Source organism: Ornithorhynchus anatinus, chromosome 9 (assembly GCF_004115215.2).
Source record: "Ornithorhynchus anatinus isolate Pmale09 chromosome 9, mOrnAna1.pri.v4, whole genome shotgun sequence".
Classification (NCBI taxonomy): Eukaryota; Metazoa; Chordata; class Mammalia; order Monotremata; family Ornithorhynchidae; genus Ornithorhynchus; species Ornithorhynchus anatinus.
Genome location: NC_041736.1, coordinates 33,483,927 through 33,496,678, shown reverse-complemented (window position 1 = coordinate 33,496,678; position 12,752 = coordinate 33,483,927). Strand labels below are relative to the sequence as shown.

The 12,752-nt window shown below is 45.7% G+C and overlaps 1 protein-coding gene across 1 annotated transcript in view; it reads right to left on the bottom strand.

Moving 5' to 3' along the window:
• KLHL29 (kelch like family member 29) overlaps positions 1 to 10,070 on the bottom strand; it is a 525,589-nt gene extending 515,519 nt beyond the window's left edge. Inside the window, exon 1 of the mRNA XM_029072272.2 lies at positions 9,999 to 10,070. The gene's annotated coding sequence lies outside the window, so the exon portion shown is untranslated. The remainder of the gene's footprint in view (positions 1 to 9,998) is intronic.
• Between the last annotated feature and the right edge of the window lie 2,682 nt (positions 10,071 to 12,752).

The window sequence follows — 12,752 nt, the reverse complement described above, 5'->3', positions numbered from 1 at the left end:
CACCCAGGGCTGAAATAGTGGGGAGGTGTCTGCCTTGGGCAAGTCACTTCACTTCTCTGTGACTCAGTTACCTCACCTGTAAAGTGGGGATTAAGACTGTGAGCTCGACGTGGGGCAGGGACAGTGCCCAACCCAGTTTGCTTGTAACCATTCCCCGCCCCCTAGCACTTACTACAGTGCCTAGCACACAGTAAGCACTTAAATACCACAGTTATTATTATTAGTCTGATTTTATATTCTGAGACAGCTCTGAGATCAGTGGAGGGATTGGTCAGACTGAAAAAAATCCTCTCAAAGAATCTCAGAGTGCCCAGAACAGCATATTTCAAGTGCTTGGCACATAATCTTGGGCCAAATCAATACGGCCATGAGCATTATCATCATCATAATAATGATGATGGTATTTGTGAAGTGTTTACTACGTGCCAGTCACTGTTCTAAATGATGAGATAGATACAAACTAATCAAGTTGGACACAGTCTCTGTCCCATAGGGGCCTCAGTCTCAATCCCCATTTTACAGTTCTAACTGAGGCACAGAGAAGTGAAGGAATTTGCAAAGGTCACAGAGCAGACGAGTGGTGGAGCCAGAATTAGAACCCAGCTCCTTCTGATTCCTAGGCCCATGCTCTATCCTCTAGGCCATGCTTCTTCCCTATCACGATCGTCATGATCATCATCATCATCATCATCTTCCTAGAAGAGCCCAAAACACAAGGTCTTCAGTGGATTGTATGCCCAGTGTATGGAGTTGGAATATGTCTCTCAGACAAGAGTGTAAGCTTGTTGTGGGCCGGGAACTTACTCTGTTACACTGTACCCTCCCAAACACTTAATACAATGCTCTGCACACAGTCAGCACTCAAAAAGTACCCCTGATAGACTGACTGCAAAAAAGAGTGCCACAGCCCAGAAAAGCCTATGATGTTGACAATACAATGAACGTCTTTAAGCATCAACATCATCCATGGTATTTATTGATTGCCTACGTGCAAGTACTTGGGAGAACCCAAAACGGAGTTGGCAGACCAGTTCTCTTCCCACAAGCTTAAGTCTAGAGGGATTCAAAGAATCAAATCCAACCAAGCAAACTCTGATCCTCTGGTTGAAATCTGGGCCACTGGTGGCAGAATTGAGACTACATAGGGACAAATTCAAGGTCATTTGCAAGAGTCCACCATTCCAGGATTCTCAGTTCCAACAATAGTCTACACCTAGAGAGTTCTGTTTTCCCACTCTATGCACGCGGGCGTGCATACACACCCCCCTCCAGAAAAGTAACTCCTTCCCTCCATCCTTGATTGGGTCATTCCATCACTAACCCTTAGCACTTATGTGCCTATCTGCTTATTCCATTTATTCTTGTATCCATTTATGTATTTTTTTTCCTTTTAATCAACTGCATCTACATTTTTTAAATGATTTTCTCATTGCACATTTACAATCTGCAGCTACCTGTCTTCCCAGTGAGATATTAGAGTTCTCAAAGGCGGGGGCCATGTCTTTTATTTCATTCCCCCAAGGATTTAATACAGTAATCTACCCACAGAAGGCACTCAGTGAATACTATTAATGATGCCAAAAAGTAGAGAGGACAATGTATTTGTTCTTCATATTTAAAATGACCCTCTGACAATAAGATAATAATAAAGACCGCCATATTTGTCAAGTATTTACTATGTGCCTGATAACGCGATTGTATTTTATCTATCGGATCAGATCTGGTGCATATCCCACAGACTAAGGGGGGGGGGGAGAACTACATTTTGTAATTGAGGAAACAGGCACAGAGAAGTTAAGTGACTTGTCCAAAGTCACATAGCAGGCACATGGCAGACCTGGATCCTTTGATTCCCAAACTGTACTGTACTCCCAAACACTTAGTACAGTGCTCTAAGCACTAGGGAAGATATAGGTTAATCAGATCCCATATGGGCTCACAGTCAAAGTAGGAGGGAGAACAGGTATTGAATCCCCATTGTGTGGATGAGCTAACTGAGCCACAGAGAAGTTAAGCAATCTGCCCAAATTCCCACAGCAGACACGTGGCAGAGCCAGGATTAGAACCCAGATCTTCTGTTTCCCAGGCCCATGCTCACCGATTTGATTGCTCTTATTCAAATGACTCATAACTCTTGGCTCTTCCACTTATAATAATGTTGGTATTTGTTAAGCGCTTATTATGTGCAGAGCACTGTTCTAAGCGCTGGGGTATACAGGGTAATCAAGTTGTCCCACATGAGGCTCACAGTCTTAATCCCCATTTTACAGATGAGGTAACTGAGGCACAGAGAAGTTAAGTGACTTGCCCACAGTCACACCGCTGACAAGTGGCAGAGCAGGGATTCGAACCCATGACCTCTGACTCCCAAGCCCATGCTCTTTCCACTGGACCACACTGCTTCTCTAGTAATAATGGTGGTATTTGTTAAGCGCTTACTATGTGCAGAGCACTGTTCTAAGCGCTGGGGTAGACACAGGGGAATCAGGATGTCCCACGTGGGGCTCACAGTCTTCATCCCCATTTTACAGATGAGGTAACTGAGGCACAGAGAAGTTAAGTGACTTGCCCACAGTCACACAGCTGACAAGTGGCAGAGCTGGGATTCGATCTCATGACCTCTGACTCCAAAGCCCGTGCTCTTTGCACTGAGCCACGCTGCTCACTTACAAAGCTTTATCCTCGGTGGTTGGTGATATTTAAGCCTAGAATCTTAGACTCTGATCCCTCTCAGAGCAGTTCTTCATCCACACATTCATTAGAAAGTATTTACAGAATGCCTACTGTGTGATAACACTTGTATGAGTGTTTGGAAAATTACAGTACAATTCTAGCATAAAGACCTGGGTCCTACTATCAAGCTCTTTAAATTTGGAAAAAGGAGAAGGAAAGGAAGGAAAGGAAGGAGGGAGGGAGGGAGGGAGGGAGGGACAAGGAAAGGAAGGAAAGGAAGGAGGGAGGGAGGGAGGGAGGGAGGGACAAGGAAAGGAAGGAAAGGAAGGAAGGAGGGAGGGAGGGAGGGAGGGACAAGGAAAGGAAGGAAAGGAAGGAAGGAGGGAGGGAGGGAGGGAGGGACAAGGAAAGGAAGGAAAGGAAGGAAGGAGGGAGGGAGGGAGGGACAAGGAAAGGAAGGAAGGAGGGAGGGAGGGAGGGAGGGAGGGACAAGGAAAGGAAGGAAGGAGGGAGGGAGGGAGGGAGGGAGGGAGGGACAAGGAAAGGAAGGAAAGGAAGGAGGGAGGGAGGGACAAGGAAAGGAAGGAAAGGAAGGAGGGAGGGAGGGACAAGGAAAGGAAGGAGGGAGGAGGGGAGAAGGAAAGGAAGGGAGGGAGGGAGGGGAGAAGGAAAGGAAGGAGGGAGGGAGGGAGAAGGAAAGGAAGGAGGGAGGGAGGGAGAAGGAAAGGAAGGAGGGAGGGAGGGAGAAGGAAAGGAAGGAGGGAGGGAGGGAGAAGGAAAGGAAGGAGGGAGGGAGGGAGAAGGAAAGGAAGGAGGGAGGGAGGGAGAAGGAAAGGAAGGAGGGAGGGAGGGAGAAGGAAAGGAAGGAGGGAGGGAGGGAGAAGGAAAGGAAGGAGGGAGGGAGGGAGAAGGAAAGGAAGGAGGGAGGGAGGGAGAAGGAAAGGAAGGAGGGAGGGAGGGAGAAGGAAAGGAAGGAGGGAGGGAGGGAGAAGGAAAGGAAGGAGGGAGGGAGGGAGAAGGAAAGGAAGGAGGGAGGGAGGGAGAAGGAAAGGAAGGAGGGAGGGAGGGAGAAGGAAAGGAAGGAGGGAGGGAGGGAGAAGGAAAGGAAGGAGGGAGGGAGGGAGAAGGAAAGGAAGGAGGGAGGGAGGGAGAAGGAAAGGAAGGAGGGAGGGAGGGAGAAGGAAAGGAAGGAGGGAGGAGGGAGAAGGAAAGGAAGGAGGGAGGGAGGGAGAAGGAAAGGAAGGAGGGAGGGAGGGAGAAGGAAAGGAAGGAGGAGGGAGGAGAAGGAAAGGAAGGAGGGAGGGAGGGAGAAGGAAAGGAAGGAGGGAGAAGGAAGAACGATAGTTGTTAAGTGCCAACCACTGTACTAAGCACTGGGGCAGATATCAGATAAGCGGACGACAGTCTCTGTCCTATGTGAGATTCACAGTTTAAGTAAGAGGACGTTAGATTTTAATACCCATTTTATAGAAGAGGAAACTGTGGCACAGGAAAACTAAGTGACTTGACTCAGGTCACGTAACAGGCAAGTGGCGCAGCAAGATTTACAGCCCAGTTCCTCCTGCCACTAGGCCATGCTGATTCTACACAAATGTGATGATAGAGTTCTAGTAGTTCCCCATTTTCTAGAACTTGTATCACACCACAGGCCTGGAAGTCTGAAGGTCATGGGTTCTGATCCCCGCTCTGTCTTGTCTGCTGCTGTTTCCTCACACAAGTCACGTCAGTAATCTGGGCCTCGGTTACCCCATCCGTAAAATGGGGAGCGAGAGTGGGAGCGCCACATGGAACTGGGATTGCGTCCAACGCAATTTGCTTGTATCCACCCCAGGACTTAGTACAGTGCCTGGCACATAGTAAGCGCTTAACAGATACTATTATCATCATCATCATCATCATCACCCGATTGTTCGCTCTACCTTCCCTCTCCTCAGACATAACTCTCCATTTACATCCCATCGGTTCACCTTTCTCCATCAGAGGATCATCTTGAAACGATTTTTGCTTCCCCCGTTAGGCTACTGATCACGGTCTCTTCCAGAATCCCCACTATTTTCCCTGTTACTGGATGTTCCTGTACCTCTTTTCCCTAAATTAGAAAAATAGCATAAAATGCAAGTAGTGAAGATTTCATTGTTAACATTTACCTAGTTTTTCAGATAATGCATTTTAGATCTGGATTATTTCCTTCCTTCCTTTTCTTTGGTTGTTTGCCTAGGGCAGGGACTATGTCTTCTTTAATATCTTGTAGAGAGCAGAGTACACTGTCAGGGATGATAAATAATAAATAATCATAATCTTCTGGGGATAGCCACGGGGGCTGACAGGGAGTGGAAAAAGACTCACGAAGGGAATACTCTGCTGGGGTGAGAAAGGTTTTTGAAAAATAAAAATGTGTTTAGAGAGGAAGGGAGCGAGAAGGGGAAATGGTACATCACACACATGTATATGGCACATCACGTGATATATTCGACACAAGCCTATATGGTGAGCTGGAGGTACCCCCCCCCCCATACACGCATACATCAGCTAAATGTACTATACGCGGAGAGAGAGCGATTCAGGGTAGTTAAGAAGAAAAAAAAAATCCAAAGCAAATCATAGATGAACGATGCCTAAAATGAGAAAAACCACCAAAGAGAACAAAACCCCCTACAGTCATTTTCAAAGTGATGAACAACCAATAAGACTGGCACTTGAAGTCTTTAAAATATTACATAGAAATTTAACTGAGGAACAATGCAAACAGATGGAATAGAAAGATCCTTAAAATTCAAAAAGAGAAAAAAATGAAAGCTCAGGGAACTAAATATAAAGGGAAGGAAGATAAACCAATACAAATAAGACCTTGCTCAGTGAATGTTTAAAAACTTTGAGTCTAAAATTTCCTACGTGGTTAGATTATGCATAGAATGATACATACGGATGTACAATTGCAGAGTATGGCCTAAAATAAACTAGCGTAATGTATGCCGATATTAAATATAAATAAATTTATATTTTAGGGCCTATATTTCAGGAGTAACTCCAAAAAATTAAAGCTGGATTTTCTGGTGCTTGAACAATCTTCTTGAAATGAAAAAGATAATTAAATTCCAGTGCCGAATGTACGTATTTCAAGGATTTCTGGATGGCTACTTCTATAATGTAAGAATATAAGGTTCTCTTGTGTAGACATTGTTGGCATTATCAAGAAAAAGGTACTGTAGCTATTTTCTGGTGAGAGAGGAATTCAGAAAATGCTGTTTTACCCGGATCTATTGAGCGCACCTCTTTGTTAAAAATTTGAGTTTATTTAACACTGATCTAGGCTTTTAAGGGTTGCATCACAATAAAGATGATGATGATGGTACTTGTTAAGCAGTTACTCCGTGCCATGTAGTGTACTGAGCTCCGGGCAGATACGAGATAATCGGGTCAGACGCAATCCCTGTCCTTTATGGATCTCACAGTCTAAGGAGGAGGACATACGATTTAATCCCCATTTTACAGATGAGAAAGCTGGGGCACAGAGAGGTTAAATAACTTATCCGAGGTCACACAGCAGACAAGAGGCAGCTCTGGAATTAGAACCCAGGTCCTCTCCCTCCCAGGCCTATACTCTTTCTACTAGACCACGCCGCTTCCCTAACTTGCCTTCTAACGATACCTCCTGCTCACTTTTCCCAACTCTGACCCCTTGTTCATGACTTACTTCTGCCTGAGAGTCCCTCTCCCACTTCAAATATCAATTAATCAATCTGTATTTACTGAGCTCCTACTGTGTGCAGAGCACTGTACTAAAGTGCTTAGGATAACACCACAATCTAACAATGTTGGTAGACACATTCCCAGCCCACAGTGAGCTTACAGTCTGGAGGAGGAGACAGACATTAATATAAATAAATAAAAGATAAGTATGTAGGTGATATGGGGCTGAGGGAAGGGGAGGATAAAGGGAACAAATCAGGGTGATGCAGAGTGGGAGAAGAAGAAATAAGGGCTTAGTGATGACGATGATGATAATTTGTTAAGCGCTTACTATGTGCCAAGCACTGCTCTAAACACTGGGGTAGATATAAATTAATCCATCAGGTTGGACACAGTCCCTGTCCCATGTGGGGCTCACACTCTTAATCCCCATTCTTCAGATGAGAGAACTGAGGCCCAGGGAAGTGCTGTGACTTGCCCAAAGTCACACAGCAAGCATGAGGCAGAGCCGGAATCAGAACCCAGGTCCTTCTGGCTCCTAGGCCAGTGCTCTATCCACTGAGCCATGCGACCTAGGCCGGAATATCCCAAGCTAAAGTTTCTCCCACCCCCGCAAATCTTCAATCTCTTCTAAAATTCCTCCTCCAAGAAGCCTTCCATGATTAATTCCCAATATTTCAAGCCATATCTATCCAATTGTCATTGCATTTTTACCCATCTTTGGCACTTGTGAACATATATATATATATATATATTCAAATATATATTAAAATGGTTCAAGCTGATGTATTTGTGCTACCTATTACATGTTTTCTTCCTTCTATTTGTAAATAGTATTTAATAGTGATGCTGGTATTCATTAAGCATCTACTATGTGCCAAACACTGTTCCAAGCGTTGGGGTAGATACAAGGTAACCAGGTTGTCCTTCGTGGGGCTCACAGTCTTCATCCCCATTTTACAGAAGAGATAACTGAGGCACAGAGAAGTTAAGTGACTTGCCCAAGGTCACACAGCTGACAAGTGGCAGAGCCGGGATTAAAAGCCACGACCTCCGACTCCCAAGCCCGGCTCTTGACGGCTTGTCTCCCAGGATAGATTGTAAGCCCTCGAAAGCAAAGACTATTGCTATTATATCAATCGATTAATCAACCAACGGTAGGTGTTGAGCCCTTACTGTGTGCAAGACAGCTTACTGAACACCTGGGAGAATACAATCCGAAGGAACGGTAGACTTGATGCCTGCCCCCAAGATTACAGTTTAGTGAGGGCTCACTGGAGTTTTGTATATTTTAAAAAAAATCAATGGTATGTATTGACCTTCTCCAGGCAGAGCACTGGGTTAAGCGCTTGGGAAAATACAAAACAACAATGAACAGATCCATTCCCTACCCACAACGAGCTTACAGTTTAGAAGGAATTGAAGTCATGTAAACCATTCTCAGGATAGTTTTATACACTGCCTTTTCACCACATCATTTCTAACACAAGGAATGGGACCCAAATTAGAAATCCACAGAATTTAAGACCGAGATGCTCGGCAGGCATCTCCTCTTCCCATCCAAATGGACTCTTAATCGTGTTATATCTGTTTGCTACTGCACATATCCACACCTCTTTTTCAGATGGATTCTGCTTCTTTTTTTTTTTTTTCTTCTTCCCTCAGTGTCTAATGATATTGGCACTTTTCCCCCAGGACACTCAACAGCTACATTAAGGTCAAGATGAGCAGCACTAATTCCTAAATTACTTTCTGGCGACTTTCGTTTCTCTGGTGTGCTAGTAACAGGATTTCTTTTCTGCATAACGCGGGTGGGTGTGCCAGACTCTATGGTGCCCAAGAAACTAATTTGGGTTAGATAGATCTTCCCCACCCTACTTGGAGAATTGCCCTCCTATTAGGGCCTCAATCCAACATATGTTCTGTGGTGAACTGGGTGATTTTACCTGTTAGAGGCTGTTGTGGCAGAACGTGGAATTCAGCAAGTGAAAGAAAATATTTTCTTGCACTGTCAACGTGTGAATGCACATTTTCTAGGTCAGAGAAACATGTGAGTAATGGCCAAATACAGATTTGTTGCACTGGGAGAAGAAGAGAGGCCAAGGAATCCTCTGCCTGAAGTGATACAACTTCACCAGATACCCCACAGGGTTGCAAATTGACTAAGGTGCTTTCAGTTGGATTACAGGATGTCCTTGGGCACCCAATCAGTCAACTGTTTATTGTGTGCACAGCACTGTACTAAGCAGTTAGGAGAGTATAACTAACAAACCATAAAACAGACTTGACAGACTCATTTCCTACCCACAACAAGTTTACACCCCAATTGTCCTCCAACCACTTGGAAGGGGTTGATTTACAACCTGCTAATGAGCCATATCCTCTGACTGGTTCCTGCAGATGGGATCTGATTGTCAGGAACAATCTGCCAAATCATATGATGCAATTTGACACAGATGGGCAGGGGCAAGGACAGTTTCCCTGAAACTCTCATTTTCCACTATGTTCTTCACAAAGCCGCATCTCAGTTCTTCGGCAGGGGATAGTCATTCCCAACAGCTTCACATGCCATGGAATCATTTCACCCCTCCCCACTTTTAGGGCCTTGAGGAGGAAACCAAACTCCAACAACACAGGAGAGCAATTGGAATAGGAAGATGGGGGTGGAGAACTGTCATCTGAGCAGCGTGGCCTAGTGGAAAGAGGATGGGCCTGGGAGTCAGAGGATAATGTTGGTATTTGTTAAGCGCTTACCACGTGCAGAGCACTGTTCTAAGCGCTGGGGTAGACACAGGGAAATCAGGTTGTCCCACGTGGGGCTCACAGTCTTAATCCCCGTTTTACAGATGAGGTAACTGAGGCACAGAGAAGTGAAGTGACTCGCCCACAGTCACACAGCTGACAAGTGGCAGAGACGGGATTCGAACCCATGATCTCTGACTCTAAAGTCCGTGCTCTTTCCACTGAGCCACTCTGCTTCTCTAGGATGTGAATTCTAATCCCAGCCCCACCACACACCCACTGTGTGACCTTGGGCAAGTCACTTAACTTCTGTGCCTCAGTTACCTTAGCTGTAAAATGGAGATTATATCCATGAGCCCCGTGGGCGACAGGGACTGTGTTCATTCTGATTATCTTGTATCTACCCCAGGGCTTAGAACATTGCTTGGCACCTATTAAGTGCTTAACAAATACCATAATTATTTTTATTATTTTCTGAGAGAATGCGGGTCTAGAGATAGTCAAGGTAGCGCAGGAATGTTATCAGAAATAGTCAGGATACGTAAGAGCTTTCATTTCTTGGTCAGAGTGTTTGAGATGATTTTTCCCATTACTCAGAAACTAGGAATGTTATCTTAAGAATGTATCTACCAACTTCGTTGAATTGAACCCTCTGAAGTGCTTAGTAGAGTGCTCTGCACACGAATAGTAAACATAAAAGATACATTATCACAATACAGTCAAGCTGTCACAAGCTCCCCTCGTACCAACCAGGCCCTTCCTGGATCAGGGGAGCCTCGGTGACTTGTAAACGAGTCAAAACCACACCAGCCACCACTAAAGGTACCGGGGAAGGATATTTTTTAAACTTAGATTTACCAATGCGCAAGGGATTGACACATAAACACACTCACTCATTCCTCCGAGAGTCCGGTACCCGTCGGCTGGTCAAAGAAGCCTGTTCCGTCGATACTTCTTCCCCGCTTCTAAGGACTGCCGTCTTCTGCTTGCTTCCTCGTGCTTCAAAACGACCACCTTTTTACCTGCCTTAGGCATCCCACCTGGGCCCTATGTGGCAGTCATTGATTGGTCCAGGCCGGTTACCGGGTAGAACAGGGCCAGAAAGCCCCGCCTCCCTTCGTGCTCCACCTGTTTCAGGTAGAGCTAATCCCTGCCTTCACGTGGTTCTCAGGATCACAAGCGGTGACGAATAAGGCAGCTGTTGTGGGCTCACCACACAAACAAAACCCGAAACTACTATCTCTGAGCTGCTTGAAGGACCTGTTTTACAGTGCCCGGCCCATAGTAAGAGCTTAAAAAATACCGCCGCTGTTATTATTGTTAGTTGGGCCCTTTTCTGCCGTCAGAGCAGGAAAAGCAGGGTATGGGGATTCCCCGCCGTTCCTTGGATTCCACCGGATGCTTTGGTTTATTCATTCGATGAGCGCTTAGTGCGTGCAAAGCACTGTCCTGAGCGCTTGGGAGAGTACGACAACAAACGGACACATTCCCTGCCACCAACAAGCTCACGGTCTTTGATAGAGGTGAGGTTCAGCAAGGGCAGCGACGTGAGGGAGGTGGGGGCGGCATCTTTGTCCAATGTCTGAGGTCAATTCCGGTCCGAAGACCGGTCCGAATTCTATGGGAGGTTCACCCTCGGCGCTTCCTGCAGAATGACTGGAACACTGCTCACCTCTAGACTGTAAGCTCGTTGTGGGCGGGGAAAGGGTCTGTAATAATAATCGTAATGATGGCAGTTACTATGTGCCAGCCACTGTATTAAGGGATGGCATGGATACAAGCAAATCGACTTGGACACAGTCCCAGTCCCATGTGGGGCTCACGCTCTCAATCCACATTTTGCAGATGAGGTAACTGAGGCACAGAGAATTGTACGGTAGTCTCCCAAGTACTTACTATAGCGTTCAGTAAGTACAGCTGACTGACTGACTTTCCCAAACCGTTTCTTTCTGGTGCTGACATATTTATGTCTCCCCTTACAGAGAGGAGCAGAGTAGAAGCAGCGTGGCTTAGTGGCAAGAGCACGGGGATGGGGGTCAGAGGACCTGGGTTCGAATCCCGGATCTGCTACCCATCTGCTGTTTGACCTAGGGCACATCACTGAGCTCTGTGCCTCAGCTACCTCGTCTGTAAAATGGGAATGATTAAACCCTCCACACTCGGGTATTGACTGTGAGTCCCACGTGGGTTAGTATAGTCCACCCGATTACCTTGTATCTACCCCAGTGATTAGCACGTGACAAGTGCTTAACAAGTACCACCAAAGAAAAAAAATCTGAATATAGGCAGCTACATCTTTGACCCTTTCAATGACGGGGAGGAATTTCACACTCCGTTTGTAGGATCACCTTTTTTTGCAGATGGCAGGAGAGCCAATTAGAGCAGTGAAAATGTTCCTGTACAGGTCTGACTCTAAAACGTCCAGTCACTCCATCTTTTCATGGGAAAGTTTTGCTCCGGATGCCCTATTTCCTGGGTTTGGCTATAATGGCCACTTATTAGTAATGTTCATAGAACTGGTGGAGGGAATTGCATTCTGATCGTACTCCTTTTAACGAGCTGAAAAAAATGCTTTGCTCTTTAGAGGTCCAGTGCACAGATGAAAAACAAGAATTACCCAAATTGTCTCCTGTGATGAGAAAAACACGTTTTATAAACAAGTTTGACTTGGAGGCGTTTGACGCTCCTTTTAGAAATCGTCTGAGGCGTGGATGACGTGAAGTGATTGAGATGTCATTCTTGCTCCTGAGATTTCTCTCTAGATTAGACTTTCGTATGAAGATGTTTCTGTCCTATTTTTAAATAAAAACCATGCCAAAGATCTGCCAATCCTCTTTTGGGCTCTGAGGCCCCAAAGCATCTTTGCCCTTCATTTCTGGAAATGACACCTCTTTCTCTGTGTTCACCACTTCCCATAAGCAGCAGGAGCAGGAATCAGACCTAAATTTTGCTGGTTGTGTCGTTTATTTCACATTTTCTTACTCAAAGGCAGCAATGGGAGTGAAGAGATGGTATAAAGCAGTAGAGCAGACCATAGTGAGGTAACAGAATGTAATATAGGATGGAATAATGGTGCATAGTATAGTTGTCTGTAGCACGATCAATCCATCGGTGCTATTTATTGAGTCGTTCTGTGTGCAGAGCTGTACTAAGTGCTTGGGAGAGTATACTACCATAGAGTTGGTGTCACCTGTCACCCGGGCACGGGTTGGTTCGGGAATTGGTGCGGCAAGAGAGAGAGACCGGGGACAGAAATTTATTCCCATGAGGCGATATTAATTATTTGATTATTTTGACCCTTCCTTTTGGTGCTTGTTGCCTGCTGTGGGGGTGGGAGTGGGGACAAGGGGCTTTGATCTGGCCATGCTAGGGCTTCCGTGGTGTTTAGTTTAGCATCTGTCTGGATGAGGGCTCCTGTGACTATTGGTCGGGGGGGAGTGTCATGCTGAAGGCTTTGGTGGCTTTAAGTGACAACAACAGGGGGCACTACTGTGGCATTTAATGGCTCTGTTGAGGGTAGATAATACTATCTGATAAGTGCTTACTATATGTCAAGCACTGTTCTAAGCACTGGGGTAGAAACAAGCCGGTTAGGTTGGACAACAGCCCCTGTACCACATAGGGTTCGCGGTCATTTAACCCCATTT